Source organism: Lactuca sativa, chromosome 3 (genome assembly GCF_002870075.4).
Source record: "Lactuca sativa cultivar Salinas chromosome 3, Lsat_Salinas_v11, whole genome shotgun sequence".
Classification (NCBI taxonomy): domain Eukaryota; kingdom Viridiplantae; phylum Streptophyta; class Magnoliopsida; order Asterales; family Asteraceae; genus Lactuca; species Lactuca sativa.
The window spans coordinates 126094293-126114410 of record NC_056625.2 but is presented as its reverse complement, the minus strand read 5'-3'; the positions used below and the strand labels follow the sequence as shown (position 1 = coordinate 126114410).

General features: G+C 36.8%; 1 non-coding gene across 1 annotated transcript; it reads right to left on the bottom strand.

The window, feature by feature from the left end:
- Positions 1-3070: 3070 nt before the first annotated feature.
- LOC111907712 (small nucleolar RNA R71) lies at positions 3071-3177 on the bottom strand. Its single transcript, XR_002855644.1, has one exon. It is a non-coding gene; the product is annotated as a small nucleolar RNA R71 (small nucleolar RNA).
- Between the last annotated feature and the right edge of the window lie 16941 nt (positions 3178-20118).

The window sequence follows — 20118 nt, the reverse complement described above, 5'->3', positions numbered from 1 at the left end:
ATATACGTTCTAGTGCATTTGTGGCCCCTTTTATTCTAGTGAAATCATGGGACAAAAACACAATCTCGCTTAGTTTGAGGGATGCAATATCTTTAGTATCGTGTACCAGAAATGTATCCAGGAAAGCTTATGTAGTCATTGCACTTAGGCTAATACCTTAACCAATAAAGGTTGAAGTTGAGTGCTCTTCCTTAAACATGTAGGTTTTTGAGTGAAAAAAAGTAAGTTACATGTAAAAAAAGAGAGAAATTACTAAACAGTGAAAACTTGATGAATTTTTGGAGCATTCAAGTATAAAGTATGAAGATCAAAGATCAAAAATATTGAATAAATTCAAAAGTTAAAGATACCAAAAATCACACAAATATGTGGTGAATTCAAAGAAATTAAAAATCAAATATCAAAGAAGTGAAGAATTCCAAAGAGTTTGATATTGGTATCAAAAAGTTGTAATTTTCTAGATTATGTATACTTGGGTTGCTGGACCAAAAATACCTTGAGGTTAACAAATTTTTCTGGGGATGGATTTGGAGGGATGCATAAAATGAGCATTGCTCAAAACAAGTGGGCGAGTGTTTATGGGGATTGTTAGTATTTAGAATTGAGGGGGGGGGGGGGGGGTTAGGAAAATTTTAGACACAAATACATGCGATGCGGTCTTAGCATAGTGGTTGAGTTCGAAATGGATTGTTCTATGTGATATTAGTGATGAGAGTTTGAGTTTAAATAATTAGATTTGCTTGAGGGCAAGCAAAGAATAAGTGTGGGGTATTTTGATATTGCCATATTTATATATGTTTTTAGGTAATACTTACTTAAATTTTTATTAATATTTTGGTTATTTGCATTGAATAATGATACTTATAAGCTTTAATTGTACTTTGCAGCCAAATAGAAGCATTCTTGAAGAATAGGGACTAAAAATGACAAAGCATTGAACTTTGGAGGCTTGGAGAGTAAAAGAGAAGGAAACCCACGTAATTAGCTACATTCATGACGTGAGACTTTTAGATTCACGGCCTGCGTAGGACATTTCCAAAAGATAAGCATCGTGGAGGAGGAATCCTTATGGAACACATATATCTAATGTATTCACATCGTGAGACATACTCATTCACGACGTGAGAGCGAATTTGATGATAACTATATATTCTCTTGATCATTACCACTTGAGGGACTTTTGTCTAACTTGGAGAGTTCCTGGAGACGAAATTCGGAGGGTGAAGAGTTTTGGAATTGGCTTTCAAAGCCAAGGAAGAAGGAAGAGTTCATTATTAGCTTTATAGTTTGGTACAATTAGCATGCTTTTAAATATGACTTGTGCTTGTTTATATGGTAGGATGTCTAGCTAAATCTAGCTGCTTCTGTTAGCTAGATGAAGCTGGAACTCATGGTTTTAATACATCAGCTTTGATTTACTTGTTGGTTATGACTTGTGTTTGATTGATTGAACCTAGCATTTTTTATTTAATATTTGATTACTTTAAATTCTTGTTTTGTGTAGTTAGTGAATATGAATCTGCATGAATTTGAATACCTAATAATTCAGTGAACACTAGTTTATTAGAGCTAAGATCAAACCAATCCTAGAAAAGTAACTGAACTATTGAATTAAGTTGTGCTAGAGAACTCATATTATGACCGTAAGTGTGTTTTTCAAATCAATCTTACATGGCTCCAATTCCCTTTAATAATTGATTATGTGTTAACTATTGTGTGACCATACATAGATCTACAAGAATTAATTAATGTTAGTAAATTTTGAATTGAATTGCTAATACTATCTTAATTGGTAACCAACAGTGTTTATCATAACTAATTTATAAACCATCGAGGGAAAGTGGATTCGAACTAACAGAAGTGTTTTGTTTATTGATTGAATTTGTGTTAAAGAATTAAGTTTTTCTAAACTTGCAAAATTAGATAAAATCCCTTCCTTTATTAGAAGTTAGGTTAAATTAATAGTAGGTAGATTAATTAGTTAAAACCGTTCCTTGAACCGTTCCTTGTGATTGACACCCAACTTACTAAAACTATTCTATAATTTGACTAGGTACACTACCTAGGTGCACTTTAGTTGGTTAAGTAGTTAGGTTATAAATTTAGAATTAGGTGAAGCTATTTGCATGCATCAAGTTTTAGGCGTCGTTACCGGGGAACGACGTATTTTATTGTTGATTTATTTGCTTTAAACTAATCGATCCTTTTGGAGGGGTAAAACCAGCAAAAAGTTATTTTTCAGTTTAGTTTATTTTCTTCCAGTACTGAACTCATGATGTGAGTTTTAGTGGCTTACGACGTGAATCCAGTAATTCCCAGTTTTCTTTGTTTTTCTGTTTTATTTTAGTTTTACATTTTTATTTTTGTTTATTTTGTAGAAGTTCATGACCAGAGGCTCTAATACACCTTTGGTGCCACAACTTGAAGATCTAGAGTAAGCCCTTCATAAGAAGACGGATAAGAACACAAGAGTGAAAGAAACAGCAAAAAAGTCATCTTTCAAAGACCTCAAATCAGTCTTTGGAAAGAAGTCAGGAAAGAAAGTGGGAGAGTCGAGTACATCATCAAAGGAAAAAAGCAAGATAGAAAGCTTTGAGCAAGATCCAAACCCAAAGGAGTCTAAGTACGAATCCGACCCAGAATTCGAACTACATAGAAGTGATTCCGAAGACGAGCCAGAAAATGAGATGGCAAACATTGCGGATATGTCTATGGGAGCTTACAAGATACAAATAGAAATGATGTTGGTCCGTGGTTAGTACAACATGCAATTACTGCCACTACCACATTCGAGCTGAAAGGACACATCCTTACTGCACTTAAGGATATTCCATTTTATGGGAAGGATCATGAGGATGCTTTTAAGCATCTAGATAAGTTCAATGACATTGTGGATTATGTCAATACCCCTAGTGTTCCTAAAGAGACAATTTTACTGAGGATGCTACCAGACACTTTTAAAGGAGCGGCAAAAGACTGACTGAAGGCACTACCACCTGGCGTCATCACTACTTGGCCCCTGATGCATGAGCAGTTTCTAAAACAATTCTGCCCACCTTCCACGATAGCGAAACTCAAGAAGGCTATAGCCAATTTTGAGCAAAATCCAGGTGAGTCACTTTACGAGGGATGGGAACGTTACAAAGGTTTGTTAAGGAATTTTCATCAACATGACCTTAACATTCAACAAGAAGTATCCATATTCTATGATGGGGTCAATGTCATGACCAGAAAACTCCTTGATTCTCAAGGACCACTTACAAAGAAAATTCAGGGGGAACTTAAGGAGTTAGTTGAAGAATTTCCAAAGCATTCTCATGAGTACCACAATCAAAGAAATGATGGAGTTAAAGGAAGCGGTGGTGGAAATTCTGCAGACATGGTTGTTATAATGGCCATGCTTGATACAATGGATAAGAGGATGACCAAGATGGACCAGTCAATACATGCTATCAGAGTTGGTTGTGAAAGGTGAAATGATCCACACTTGACTGAGGATTGCCACTTGGATGAAAATGGGTATAAAAAATCTCAAGTTTACTATTCTAGTGGGGATAAATATGATGAAGATTGGAGAAAACCAAAGAAGGAGTGGCTGCCATATGGCGAATACAAGAAGCAAAAAGAAGAAAAATATAAGCAGACAGGCCGAGGCCTCTACCGAAAAGAGCAACCACCAGCCAAGAAGAAGGTTGACTTCTAAAACATGTTGACCCAATTTATGGAAGCTTCCGAGAAAAAGGCATGATGATACCGATGCAATGCTAAAAGAGCACATGAAGATGATGAAAGAACAACATGCAATGATGATTGACCAGCAATACTCATTAAGAAATCATCAAGCATCGATCTATAATCTCGAAGTTCAACTTGGTCGATTAAAAACTTTGGTAAACAACAATTTATCCTCACAAATTCCTAAAAAAACAAACTCAATCCCATGTCATGATGATCAAAACTGAAGACGATGCCATTTTTGAGTTCTTAGAAGCATTAGAGGAGGAGCCAAAACCAGCCGAAGCAGAACCGAAGAAGTCCAAAATCGAAAATAATATTTTTTCTGAAACACCGAACTCACGACGTGATCCCTCTATGCTCACGACATGGGATCGGTCTGATCAGAAAAATTCAGAATTTGGAGTTTATAAAGCACGTAAAGGGTATTCTTAGAAATACTCCTTATATTGAGTCGTTATAAAAAATTCCCGAGTATGCGAAGTTCCTACAAGATTTGATAGACACTCATCAACAATTAAAGAAAAATTCCAAGGTAATTTTAAGTGAGCAAAGTTCAAAAGTAGTGCTGGGAGAGTTACCTAAGAAGATGGGAGATCATAGATACCTCACTCTTCCATGTGAGTTTGGGAATAAGATGAAGATTTATGCTTTAGCCGATTTTGGGGCTAGCATAAATTTGATGCCTTAGTTATTTTATCAGAAGTTGAATATTAAGAAATTGAAGGCTACGAAAGTGACTATTCACATGGCAAACCGTTCAGTGACATAATCCCAGGGCATTATAGAAGATATTCTAGTGAAAATTGGGAAATTCATTTTTCCAATAGACTTTGTGGTTTTAGATATGAAAGAAGATCCCGATGTTTCGATTACTCTTGGTTGCCCATTACTTAATACTGTTGGAGCTGTGGTTGATATTCGCGATTCCAAGCTTACTTTTAGAGTTGGAGATGAAGAGGAAACTTTTGGAATCGAAGAAGGTTTCCAAGGGAGTGATGTTCAAGCTGAAGTATTCAATATTGATGAAGAAGATGAACTTGGAAAATTGGAGAAGTTGATGGACGAAGAAATTAAGACAATTCAACAAGTCAAGCATTCGAATCCCAGATCATCCGTTGCATTTTTGGTTGAAGTGATTGCTTTTACAACACCAACTTCTTTGTAACACCGTAAATTTCAAAATAATTTTTCACAATTTATAAAAACATATCTCATTAACTTTCCATAAAAACATCAAGTTTAAATCTCAGTTCACACTATACAAAATCCCAAGATCAATGTATATCAAGAATCCCATGCGTGTGTACAGATCAAGTCGGCGCCTTCCCACGGTCATCGCTAGTACCTGAAATAGCAACACTAACACTGTAAGCACAAAGCTTAGTGAGTTCCTCAAAATACCACATAAACACACACACACACACACATATATATATATATATATATATATATATATATATATATATATATATATATATATATATATATATTAGCCACTCGAGGCTATAACTCTGTGGGTCCGTGCACCCAAGCTCTGTGAACCCTCAGGTTCTAACTCTGGGAACCTTCCGGTTCCAACTCTATAAACATGCACAGCATAAATCACATAGACATCATGCAGTACAACACATAGCATACACATAACATACACATAACATACACATACTCTGACACATAACTCTGATTACCTACTCAAGGTAAAGTATAGTGAGAAGACTCACCTCGCGTATCTCGATGACTCACAATCCTGGAATCCCTCGTGCTCGATCCTCCGAGCTATAATCCTCCTATAACATCATATGTCTCTAGTTAACACTCTTTACACTAAGGTTGACTACCCCTAAGAAGTCAACACTGGTCAACTCTGGTCAACGGTCAACGGTCAACGGTCAACTTTGACCGGACTCGGCGAGTGCACTATGGCGACTCAGCGAGTCTAGACGTTTTCACCAACCTCTCCGAAATTACCTTTTGACACATTGAGTACTCCCCCTAACTCGACGAGTTCCACCTGGAAGAATCGCGGGGCCACCCCGACTCAACTCGCCGAGTCTCAAGAACAACTCGGCGAGTCCCAGCTCGACTCAGTCCACCTGACCACCCTCTCTAACTCGTCCTGACTCACTGAGTGAACCTATGACTCGACTGGACCACTCACTGGCCGATCTAAGGGCAATCTTCAAGCTACTCGCCGAGTCTGCTCATCGGACTCGGCGAGTCCATGCCATGCAATCACTCAAACTCGCTTCTAAGGTCAGATCTGCTCTAACAATTCATAGATCTGGCCTTCCTAGACTGATTCATCACGTAAAGCCCTTATCTTGGTGTTCACAACACACCCCATGGATCATAAATAGCATTTTGACCCAAGGCATAAGGATTCCAATCCAAAACCTCCATTGATTCACAGAATGCTTGGACAAAAGGACACTCTGGACCTCCAAGGGTCCAGATCTATGGTCTAAATCGCTTAAGGGGCCAAGGGGGCTCTAGATCTAGCCACAAAAGGGTTCAATAAACCCTAGATCAAATAAATATCAACATAGAAGAGGATAGCTCGAAGATATTACCACAATAGTGATGCTCTGGACTCCAAACTCTCAGAAAATGGCTCCCCTTGCTTTCCCCTTAGCTGATCCTCCCTTTCCCTTGCAAGATGACACCTCCAAGATCAATAATGGCCTCCTACTTTGCTCCAAACGCTCACACTCGATTAGGGTTTCACTCAAGGGACTGGTGAGCACAAATGACGGCCATAAGGCCCTTTAAATAGATCCCAAACCCGAGAAATTAGGGTTTCGTTAAACAGCACAGACTCGCCGAGTCCATACCCCGGACTCGCCGAGTCCAGGCACGAACCCGCAACCAGAACCGCGATCCTACTCGGCGAGTCTGAGCTCCAACTCGCCGAGTCCCCTCTCAAAACACCAAAAACATAAACATAAAGGATACCTAGAAATCCGGGCTGTTACATTCTTGGGTAAGTAAGGAAAGCGATGATTTATCGAGTGATGAAGACAAGGTTACTTCTAAGGACATGACTTCAGCTGATGAAGAAAAGAAGATTCCATTGGAGCTTAAAAACAATGAAGAAAAATGAGAGAATAAAGTGACCAAAAGAAAACTCGATGCAAATGAGAAAAAAGCTAAGAAAGAGAATTCGAAAAAAGCGTATAATAGACGCGTTCAAGCTTACAAGAGGCGATGGAAGGAGCAAAAAGTTCAGTTGGTGATGGACTCTTCAGACGATTCAACGTGAGGAGGCATGGAGTCTGGCTCACGACTCCATAAAAAAGAAGCGCTTCTCGGGAGATTCAGTGCACATATGACAATCAAATTTGGAACTTGGTTGACAATGTACCAAGTCGTAAGACACTCGGGTACAAATGGATCTTCAAGAAGAAGACTAACATGGATGGGAAAGTACACACATATAAGGCGTCACTGGTTGCGAAGGGCTTTACTCAAACTCATGGAGTTGACTATGATGAGACCTTCTCACTAGTAGCGAAAATTAAATCTATAAGGGTTATGTTAGCCATAGCTGCATTTCATGACTATAAAATATGGAAAATGGATGTCAAAACCTCTTTCCTAAATGGAAAGTTGGATAAAGATGTATACATGAGTCAGCCATAGGGTATTGTAAGTTTAAAGTACCCTAATAGATTGTGTAAGCTCGAGAAGTCCGTTTATGGATTGAAACAAGCATCTTGCAGATGAAATCTTTGTTTTGGTGAGAAAGTCAAAGAGTTTGGATTTTTAAGAAGAGGAGACGAGTCCTGCGTATATGTCAAAGCTAGTGGGAGTATAGTTAGCTTTTTGGTATTGTATGTAGATGAAATACTTCTCATAGGAAATGACATTCCAAACTTGCAAGAAATTAAGTCTTGGCTTGGGAAGTGTTTCGCTATGAAGGACCTTGGAGAAGCTGCCCATATTATAGGGATAGGGATATTGAGAAACAAGAGAAAAAGACTAAGAGGACTTAGTCAAATACCTACTTGGACAAGGTGTTGAAGCGTTTCAGCATGTAGAACTCCAAGAAAGGTGACTTACTTATCCAAAGCAATACTAAAGTGAGTAAGACTCAGAGTTCGACTATAGAGGCTGAGATATTGGAGATGAGTCGAGTATGATATGAATTGTACTCGCCCTGATGTAGCGTTTGGTTTGAGCATGGTCAATAGATATTAAGGGAATCATGGTAAAGCTCACTGGACTGCAGTAAAAATACTCGGTTCTTACCCTCGGCGGGAATGATGACTTGAGAGTGACAGGGTATTGTGACGCCGGTTTTCGGACCGACAAAGATAATTTTCACTCTCAGTCAGGTTGGCTGTTTACCCTAAATGGAGGAGCAGTAACACAGAAAAGTTCCAAGCAGGAGACTGTACCTGATTCAACGTGTGAATCAAAGTACAGTGCAGCAAGCGAAGCATCAAAAGAGGCATGATATTGCCATATTTATACATGGTTTAGGAAATATTTACTTATATTTTTATTAATATTTTGGTTATTTTCATTAAATAATGATACTTATAAGCTTTAATTGTACTTTGCATCCAAATAGAAGCATTCTTGAAGAATAGGGACTAAAAATGACAAAGCATGGAACTTTGGAGGCTTGGAGAGTAAAAGAGAAGGAAACCCACGTAATCAGCTACATTCACGACGTGATTAGGACTATTCCAGAAGATAAGCATCGTGGAGGAGGAATCCTTGTTGAACACTGATATCTACTGTATTCACGTCGTGAGACATACTCATTCACGATGTGAGAGCAAATTTGATTAGGATGGGCTAAACCAATATGTTAGTCCATAGAGGTTTAACCCATGGAGTCTAAGAAATATGAAGGGTCACGGTGCATTAGGTTTTGCATGGATGAAACCCTAGCCTTGGTAACACTATAAAGGCAAACACCAAGATCTAAAATCGGTTTCCCATTCATTCTAAGAGAGTGATAATCAATTTTGAGCTAACTAGCCTATTCTCTCAAGCCTCCTTTTGCATTTGGTGTTTGTGACACATTAGAGGCATCACACTTGAGGTGCTAAAGCTTTCTAAGGCCAAGCACTACAAACTACATCAAGAGGTATTTATCTAACTTGGCTTTATGTTGTATATCCTCTATTGTATGCTAGTTAGGATGTATGCTTTGGAAAATTCAAATTTCATGTATAATTAGAGAAACACAGATACAAAGCATGTAGGGTTGCATGTGCACCATAGGAGTGTTATAGTGCTTAAAACCCAACATTAGTAACTGCAGACCTTTTCCTCTTAGTTTTAGTTATTGCAACAAATTTAGAAGTTTTCTTCCTTGTAATCTGTTTGTTTCGATTTCCTTTAGGTGCAGTGACTGGGTCAATGGTTTTAGTAAGGGGTAAGGCAGGGTAGAACGATATGGCAGTACATCATTCGTAGCCTCTATATCGTCAGAGACCAATTAGGTGATTTGTCCTACTTCGGTCAAGATATGTAAAGGGACTTGCCTAATTGGACCGAATAAATATTGATCTTTGGGAAGAGAGTTCCTTTTAAGTTCACTACAGACGAAGAAGTTGATGTCTGCGCCTAGATTGATGTTTGCTGCGACATGAAGGTCTTTCATGCAAAGAGACCAGAAGCAAGCTGAGGTGACTTCAGTGCGGCCCGATCTTGGTTCATTCCTTCCAACATAAGTCAAGAAGTTGTCCCATAAGATAGACCCAAAATCCACTGGATCGCTGGTGAAGATGCTCCATAGAAGATCCAAAAATTGGTTTCCTATGGCATCTGTGCTGCTGGTTCTACCAGAAAGGCATCGAATCAGATAGTGAGACATGAATTGCCACACAGCTGGGAGTTTTAACTTTTTGAAATCGGCAACCCCTTTCAGTTTGCACTAATTGTCTATCCGATATATGGCTTTGGACACTTCTTCATTTGAGGGGCTCTTAAAGATGGTGTTTTTGGGCACCCTAAGATTGATCGAGTAAAGGAATTCGGTCTTGGTGAGCGAAACTGTCGAATCATCGGCAAGAATGAAGTTGATGATTTCGGGGTCATCGATTGGATGGTAGGTAGAGAAAACACATTTGAACAACATAGATAGAGGAAATATGTCAACCACTAAGTTGAATGTGTTAAAGAGCAAGTGTTTCTCCATGTATCTGTTCATGATCTTAATCGGTTCATCATAAAAGTCATGATCTTGAAAGATTCCTCGATAATTGCTCGCAGCAATCGTCGGTCCTGGGGTTTTAACAGTGGATCTCGAACCGGTTGGTTTTGCTTGTTTTTTTTTGGAAACCCCTGATTTAACCATTGTTGATTTGAAAATAGATTTCAAGAACTTGCAGGAGAGTTTTTTTTTGTGCAAGAGGATGGAGAGAAAGATCGTAAAAGAATCAAAAAGCATAAAAAATCTCTATTGGAGAAGAAGAAGGTATTTATAACTTCGGATTTGAAAAGATATTGAACTGGGTAAACTGTTCCTTTTTACAGTTGTAACCAGGAAAGTAAATAGTTTTTATCTGGTTTTGAAAATAGTTAACTTTTTAAAAGGAATCCGGAAAAGACCCGCATTTAATGCTAATTGGGCGCATTAAATTAATGAAATGACGAAATGGGTAATCATGGTTCGATGTGTATGGGTAACTGTCAGAGACGTGAGTAAAATATTTTGAAAAAGTATCTCTTGGCAGTAAGGGTTTGAACAATCACCTCAATTTGGGTTTCGGTAAATCTTTTATTGAAAACAAAAATTCTATTTTTATTAATTTTACTTTAAAGGGAAATGGATTGGTTTTTGGAAAGTTACTGTTATGTTTGACAAACATATTTGTTGAATGGAATAAAAAATTCCTTTGTAAAAATTAAATGTTTCACTTCATTAAATAGCACACATACAAACTTCATTTATTGCCAAACAGGAAAAACAAACTTCATGTTCTTGAAAAGAAAAAACTGCGGTGAAATCAATTGAGTAGGACTGCATTTTCTTGAGCACTGCAGAGAGACTTGGTCACGAGGTTAGATATAAAAATAATAAAGTTATCCAGAGAGTACAGAAATCAAAAATACTCTTCGGTAATCAGAGGATACCGAGGAGGCATTTATGAGATATGTGCTCAGGAGTTAATCTTAAAAGGGAATAAAAAATTATCATGGACAAATATATCTGCTTCAAAGACCATATAACGAGGTGAATGAGGCAAATCCATTTGTTAGATGCAAAAACCAGAGGTCTTCACGTTTTATCCTTTTAAGAAGAGCTGAAGATCAAGATTCATCATTCCTACTATTTGTTAGAAACCATTAAGTTTAGTGGAATCAAGTGTTTTTATGAAAACATCTGCAATTTCTTCATGGTATGGAACAAAGATAAGTTCAATGTTACCTTGTAAGATATGATCTTTGAGAAAATGATACTTTATTTCAATGTGTTTGGTCTTTGAGTGTTTAATTGGATTGTGTGAGATAGCGATTGCGCTATACGAATCACAATAAATTGGTATTCAGAAATTTTGATAGACATAATCCATGAGTTGAGTTTTCATCCAGAGGACCTATGAACAACAACTTGTTACGACAACATATTTTTCCTCTACGGTGGAGAGTGAGACACAATTTTTTTTTCTTGAAGACCAACTCGCTAATATTCCACCAAGGAATTGAAATCCTCTGGAAGTGATTATGTGGTCTAATCAACAACCTTCATGGTCCGAGTCTGTAAAGGATTTCAGACCAAATTCGTTTCCGGATGGGTACCAGAGACCTAAAGCTTTAGATCCTTTGAGGTATTTGAAAATTTGTTTGACTGCATTCAAAGGTGACATATTGGGATCAGCTTGAAATCTGGCACAGAAACTATTTCGAAGACTATGTCCGGTCTACTTGCGATCAGGTACAGCAAAGAAATAATCAATCCCCAGTATACTTTTGGATCAACTGACTCTCAGATGTTTTCTGTGGTAATCTTAAATACGAAGGCCATATGAACCTTTACCGAGGAATAGTTATCCATTGAATATTACTTTAACAACTCTTCAGTATACTTTTGTTGATGAATAAAGATTCCTTGAGGGACTTGCTTGATTCCTTGAGCAACTTATGTCACACCCCAAAACCAAGAACGGCGGAAACGTTCCGGGGTGGAGGACGTCATGTACAGTATCACAACAGTGTAAAGTAGTAAATAAGCAACAACATCATCCATTGCATTATAAGTAAAGTTTTAATACATGTGTGTTCTTTTATTGTAATAAGACACCAAAAATATACAATCAAAATAAAAGACGAGACTTGTCTGTGCTCCGTCTTCTCAAAACTTGGCCATCGTACCTGCCTACTGGTGACCTGAGAATACAAGTTATTTTGAAAGAGAGTATCAGCTTAAAGCTGGTGAATTCATAAGTATTTAAGTGTCCTTTTCTTGTTTTGAAACAAACTATTATGAATGTCATGTAAAACCTTTAAGTAAGACAATTGATATAAGTATGAAAACCCTAAGAAATCCCTTATTTCCTACTAGTATGAAATGTAGTCTTCTACCAAGACCCGAATGTTTTGTTATGAAAATGTAGTCTACTACCAAGATCCGAATGTTTTGATATGACAATGTAGTCTTCTACCAAGACCCAAATGTTTTGTTATGATAATGTAGTCTTCTACGAAGACCCGAATGTTTTGTAGGTAAAATGATAGTTTTTCCTTCTTTTTGACTATTACAAACAGTAATTAGTCTAACTCATCGTTTATCTGAATATATCACAAAATAAAGTAAATAGGAAAATATGACCATGTAAGTGTTATCCCTGGATACCAGGACTAACACGCCATCGCAGTAAGCGATATATATAACTTAATGAACATCCGAAGATTGTCCAATTGTCCTCTGTAGTAGCAGCAGGTTGGAGGAAGGGTTAGTCTCGTAGCCGACTCCTAATATGAGTAATAACCTAATGAACATCCGAAGATTTTCATCTCATCATCTGTTGCAACAGCAGGATGGAGGAAGGGTTAGTTCCGATATTGATCTACCTGTTATAAGTAATAACCTTAGACATCCATAGATGTTCATCACCTAGTGGTGCTAACAGCTGGGTTCCGGAATGGTTAGTCCCGTCTAGAGATCCCATCGAACAGGGATAGGCAGGAAAATTTACACAGAAGGTACGAATAAATCTTCCTCGTTACTCTAGGTACAAGTATCCAGGTAAGTGAATACAGGATAATGTATATATGTAATACTACTCATGTATGGTATTCATGTAAGCGTATTCAGATAAATGTATCTATGTAAACGTACTCATGTATCATGTAATCCTAGAAAAATGTACTCATGTATCATGTAAGCATATGTAAGTGTACTCATGTGTCATGTAATGTACTGATATAGACTGCTGAACGAACTGACTCTTGTGTGATTCCTTGTAATAGGAATAATGTTTTGTATCTTCTAACTATCCCTATGATAATTAACTGAAAGGTAATTGGTTGTTCAAGAAGGTAAAGGTAATGGTTTTGCAAGATATCTAAGAGTTTTGAACAATAATTAATAGTGACTTGATGTCATTTTAATAACATTTCAAAACTAATACTTTTGTTATCAAGGTATTTTAAGATAGAAAACCATTTCATGTATCACAGTTTGAAGTATGTGAAATCTGTTGGATGAAAACACAGTTATAAAATACATATGAGTGATTTAATAACATGTTGTTTTCTACTTGTATTCCCCCCCCCATTAAAGCATTTAAAATCATTTAAAACATTGATTAAGGGGTATGAACTCACCTGTAGATGGTGCTTTGGATGAGCTGAACGGTGTAGGATTGTTAGGTGTCAAGCGAGGACTTGTACACACACTATGATCCTAATGAACATATAATCACACATATATGTACTCAATTAGTCTTAAATTACTAATTGATAAAGTTAAGACATCCTAGAACATAATTAACACTTTATATAAGTGTTATAAGCCCTAAGGATTGCATCTATGTTGTTGTGGGACAAGGAAAATTGGTTTAGGGTTCCAAAGTACCCCATACTTGAGTTTACTCTCCATATAACCCCACACAAGGAGTTTACGGTCGTAAACTCCAAGGCTTAATGTCCTTTGTTGTTTTCAGGTGCTAAATGATTCCTAGAAGCATTCCAACTTGGTGGGTTAATTCATGGAAGGGTTTAGGGCATAACTACACTCCTTTGAGCAGTTTACGACCCCAAGGCCAATTCCTTTGGAATTTACTGTCCTGTGTTGATTATTTACTATTGTTTTAGTTTTGCATGTTTTGTCTTCTAGAATAATAAGATTATTCAAACTACCCACGCTCTTCTGAATCAATTCATGGAATTTATCACGAGTGACTGTGAGACGATAATACAATATAGTCTTCAAACCAAGATATACGAGTTGTTGACTACGACTTGGTTGTGCATTGATGATATGAAAATGCATCAGTAACTTGATGTTATAAAATGTATCGTTCTGCATGATTTAACGAGTAGTTAGTACAAGCATATAATGTTCAAGTTTATCTGTTCCTTTTACCCAATGAGGATTAAAAGTGATATCTTAGGCCACTTGATGATTTTGTTTTGACTTATGTGTCGGGCCCGGTCAGGACTAAATTGATGTGTTCAATTATGTTCTATGTCAGACAAATCGGAAATCGGTAAACAAACTGTATGACAATATGATTGACTATGATCCATGTATCTGTCCGCATGATATCTTGTACAACAGAGGATTATACGATCCTTATCTAAAGGACGCGTCACTGACTAGGTCAGTGTTTGACAGCGGCTTTTGAAAGATACAATTGCTAATCGGATTTTGAAGTTACATTAGCATTTATAGTTATTAGACTTATCCAAGTGGGAGATTGTTCGATTAGGTGTCTAAGCCAATAACTGTATCTGGGATGTACTTGACCCGATAGTAGCATGGTACTTTTGGGTTGCCTTCACCAGAGCAATTTGATAGGATGGACTATTGAGAGAAAGGTTATTTGTGATTTATTAAAATATTATAAGTATAATATATTAATTGAGAAATCATATTATGTATTTAGTATTGATCAAGAATTAATTTAGTGATCAAAAGAGACTCATTAAATATATGGGGAATGATTAAGTAAATCAATGATTCTTATAGTGTGGGCCAATGATTCGTGGTTGATTAGGATGGGCTAAACCAATATGTTAGTCCATGGAGGTTTACACCATGGAGTCTAATAAATATGAAGGGTCACGGTGCATTAGGTTTTGCATTGATGAAACCCTAGCCTTGGTAACACTATAAAGGCAAACACCAAGATCTAAAATCGGTTGCCCATTCATTCTAAGAGAGTGATAATCAATTTTGAGCTAACTAGAATATTCTCTTAAGCCTCCTTTTGCATTTGGTGTTTGTGACACATTAGAGGCATCACACTTGAGGTGCTAAAGCTTTCTAAGGCCAAGAACTACAAACTACATCAAGAGGTATTTATCTAACTTGGCTTTATGTTGTATATCCTCTATTGTATGCTAGTTAGGATGTATGCTTTGGAAAATTCAAATTTCATGTATAATTAGAGAAACATAGATACAAAGCATGTAGGGTTGCATGTGCACCATAGGAGTGTTATAGTGCTTAAAACCCAACATTAGTAACTGCAGACCTTTTCCTCTTAGTTTTAGTTATTGCAACAAATTTAGAAGTTTTCTTCCTTGTAATCTGTTTGTTTCGATTTCCTTTAGGTGCAGTGACTGGGTCAATGGTTTTAGTAGGGGGTAAGGCGGGGTAGAACGATATGGCAGTACATCATTCGTAGCCTCTATATCGTCAGAGACCAATTAGGTGATTTGTCCTACTTCGGTCAAGATATGTAAAGGGAGTTGCCTAATTGGACCGAAGAAATATTGATCTTTGGGGAGAGAGTACCTTTTAAGTTCACTACAGACGAAGAAGTTGATGTCTGCGCCTAGATTGATGTTCGCTGCGGCATGAAGGTCTTTGATGCAAAGAGACCAGAAGCAAGCTGAGGTGACTTCGGTGCGGCCCGATATTGGTTCATTCCTTCCAACATAAGTCAAGAAGTTGTCCCATAAGATAGACCCAAAATCCACTGGATCGCTAGTGAAGATGCTCCATAGAAGATCCAAAAATTGCTTTCCTATGGCGTCTGTGCTACTGGTTCTACCAGAAAGGCATCGAATCAGATAGTGAGACACGAATTGCCACACAGCTGGGAGTTTTAACTTTTTGAAATCGGCAACCCCTTTCAGTTTGCACTAATTGTCTATCCGATATATGGCTTTGGACACTTCTTCATTTGAGGGGCTGTTGAAGATGGTGTTTTTGGGCACCCTAAGATTGATCGAGTAAAGGAATTCGGCCTTCGTGAGGGAAACTGTCGAATCATCAGCAAGAATGAAGTTGATGATTTCAGGGTCATCGATTGGCTGGTAGGTAGAGAAAACACATTTGAACAACATAGATAGAGGAAATATGTCAACCACTAAGTTGAATGTGTTAAAGAGCAAGTGTTTCTCCATGTATCTGTTCATGGTCTTGATCGGTTCATCATAAAAGTCATGATCTTGAAAGATTCCTCGATAATTGCTCGCAACAATCGTCGGTCCTGGGGTTTTAATAGTGGATCTCAAACCGGTTGGTTTTGCTTGTTTTTTTGGAAACCCCTAATTTAACCATTGTTGATTTGAAAAAAGATTTCAAGAACTTGTTGGAAAGTTTTTTTTTTGTGCAAGAGGATGGAGAGAAAGATCGTAAAAGAATCAAAAAGCATAAAAGATTTCTTGTGAAGAAGAAGAAGGTATTTATAACTTCGGATTTGAAAAGATATTGAACTGGGTAAACTGTTCCTTTTTATAGTTGTAACCAGGAAGGTAAATAGTTTTTATCTGGTTTTGAAAATAGTTAACTTTTTAAAAGGAATCCGGAAAAGACCCGCATTTAATGCTAATTGGGCGCATTAAATTAATGAAATGATGAAATGGGTAATCATGGTTCGATGTGTATGGGTAACTGTCAGAGACGTGAGTAAAATATTTTGAAAAAGTATCTCTTGGCGGTAAGGGCTTGAACAATCACCTCAATTTGGGTTTCGGTAAATCTTTTATTGAAAACAAAAATTCTATTTTTATTAATTTTACTTTAAAGGGAAATGGATTGGTTTTTGGAAAGTTACTGTTATGTTTGACAAACATATTTGTTGAATGGAATAAAAAAATTCCTTTGTAAAAATTAAATGTTTCACTTCATTAAATAGCACACATAGAAACTTTATTTATTGCCAAACAGGAAAAACAAACTTCATGTTCTTGAAAAGAAAGAACTGTGGTGAAATCAATTGAGTAGGACTGCATTTTCTTGAGCACTGCAGAGAGACTTGGTCACCAGGTTAGATAGAAAAATAATAAAGTTATCCAGAGAGTACAAAAATCCAAAATACTCTTCGGTAATCAGAGGATACCGAGGAGGCATTTATGAGATATGTGCTCAGGAGTTAATCTTAAAAGGGAATAAAAAATTATCATGGACAAATATATCTGCTTCAAAGACCATATAACGAGGTGAATGAGGCAAATCCATTTGTTAGATGCAGAAACCAGAGGTCTTCACGTTTTATCCTTTTAAGAAGAGCTGAAGATCAAGATTCATCATTCCTACTATTTGTTAGAAACCATTAAGTTTAGTGGAATCAAGTGTTTTTATGAAAACATCTGCAATTTCTTCATGGTATGGAACAAAGATAAGTTCAATGTTACCTTTTAAGATATGATCTTTGAGAAAATGATACTTTATTTCAATGTGTTTGGTCTTTGAGTGTTTAATTGGATTGTGTGAGACAGCGATTGCGCTATACAAATCACAATAAATTGTTATTCAGAAATTTTGATAGAAATAATCCATGAGTTGAGTTTTCATCCAGAGGACCTATGAACAACAACTTGTTACGGCAACGTATTTTGCCTCTGCGGTGGAGAGTGAGACACAATTTTTTTTTCTTGAAGACCAACTCACTAATCTTCCACCAAGGAATTGAAATCCTTTGGAAGTGATTTTGTGGTCTAATCAACAACCTTCATGGTCCGAGTCTGTAAAGGATTTCAGACCAAATTGGTTTCCGGATGGGTACCAGAGACCTAAAGCTTTAGATCATTTGAGGTATTTGAAAATTTGTTTGACTGTATTCAAAGGTGACATATTGGGATCAACTTGACATCTGGCACACAAACTATTTCGAAGAATATGTCCGGTCTACTTGCGATCAGGTACAGTAGAGAAATAATCAATCCCCAATATACTTTTGGATCAACTAACTCTCAGATGTTTTATGTGGTAATCTTAAATACGAAGGCCATATGAACCTTTACCGAGGAATAGTTATCCATTGAATATTACTTTAACAACTCTTCAGTATACTTTTGTTGATGAATAAAGATTCCTTTAGGGACTTGCTTGATTCCTTGAGCGACTTATGTCACACCCCAAAACCAAGAACGGCAGAAACGTTCCGGGGTGGAGGACGTCATGTACAGTATCACAACAGTGTAAAGTAGTAAATAAGCAACAACATTATCCATTGCATTATAAGTAAAGTTTTAATAAATGTGTGTTCTTTTATTGTCATAAGACACCAAAAATATATAATCAAAATAAAAGACGAGACTTGTATGTGCTCCGTCTTCTCAAAACCTGGCCATCGTACCTATCTACTGGTGACCTGAGAATACAAGTTATTTTGAAAGAGAGTATCAGCTTAAAGCTGGTGAATTCATAAGTATTTAAGTGTCCTTGTCTTGTTTTGAAAAAACCTGTTATGAATGTCATGTAAAACCTTTAAGTAAGACAACTGATATAAGTATGAAAACCCTAAGAAATCCCTTATTTCCTACTAGTATGAAATGTAGTCTTCTACCAAGACCCGAATGTTTTGTTATGACAATGTAGTCTTCTACCAAGATCCGAATGTTTTGTTATGACAATGTAGTCTTCTACCAAGACCCGAATGTTTTGTTATGATAATGTAGTCTTCTACGAAGACCCGGATGTTTTGTAAGTAAAATGATATTTTTTCCTTCTTTTTTACTATTACAAACAGTAATTAGTCTAACTCATCGTTTATGTGAATATATCACAAAATAAAGTAAATAGGAAAATATGACCATGTAAGTGTTATCCCTAGATACCAGGACTAACACGCCATCGCAGTAAGCAATGTGTATAACCTAATGAACATCCGAAGATTGTCCAATTGTCCTCTGTAGCAGCAGCAGGTTGGAGGAAGGGTTAGTCCCGTAGCCGACTCCTAGTATGAGTAATAACCTAATGAACATCCGAAGATTTTCATCTCATCCTCTGTTGCAACAGCAGGATGGAGGAAGGGTTAGTTCCGATATTGATCTACCTATTATAAGTAATAACCTTAGACATCCGTAGATGTTCATCACCCAGTTGTGCTAACAAGTGTGTTCCGGAATGGTTAGTCCTGTCTAGACATCCCGTCGAACAGGGATAGGCAGGAAAATTTACACAGAAGGTACGAATAAATCTTCCTCGTTACTCTAGGTACAAGTATCCAGGTAAGTGAATACAGGATAATGTATCTATGTGACAGTACTCTTGTATGGTATTCATGTAAGCGTATTCAGATAAATGTATCTATGTAAACGTACTCATGTATCATGTAATCCTGGATAAATGTACTCATGTATCATGTAAGCTTATGTAAGTGTACTCATGTGTCATGTAATGTACTGGTATAGACTGATGAACGAACTGACTCTTGTGTGATTCCTTGTAATAGGAATAATGTTTTGTATCTTCTAACTATCCCTATGATAATTAACTGAAAGGTAATTGGTTGTTCAAGAAGGTAAAGGTAATGGTTTTGCAAGATATATAAGAGTTTTGAACAATAATTAATAGTGACTTGATGTCATTTTAATAACATTTCAAAACTAATACTTTTGTTATCAAGGTATTTTAAGATAGAAAACCATTTCATGTATCACAGTTTGAAGTATGTGAAATCTGTTGGATGCAAACACAGTTATAAAATACATATGAGTGATTTAATAACATGTTGTTTTCTACTTGTATTCCCCCCCCCCCATTAAAGCATTTAAAATCATTTAAAACATTGATTAAGGGGTTGAACTCACCTGTAGATGGTGGTTTGGATGAACTGAACGGTGTAGGATTGTTAGGTGCCAAGCGAGGACTTGTACACACACTACGATCCTAATGAACATATAATCACACATATATGTACTCAATTAGTCTTAAATTACTAATTGATAAAGTTAAGACATCCTAGAACATAATTAACACTTTATATAAGTTTTATAAGCCCTAAGGATTGCATCTAAGTT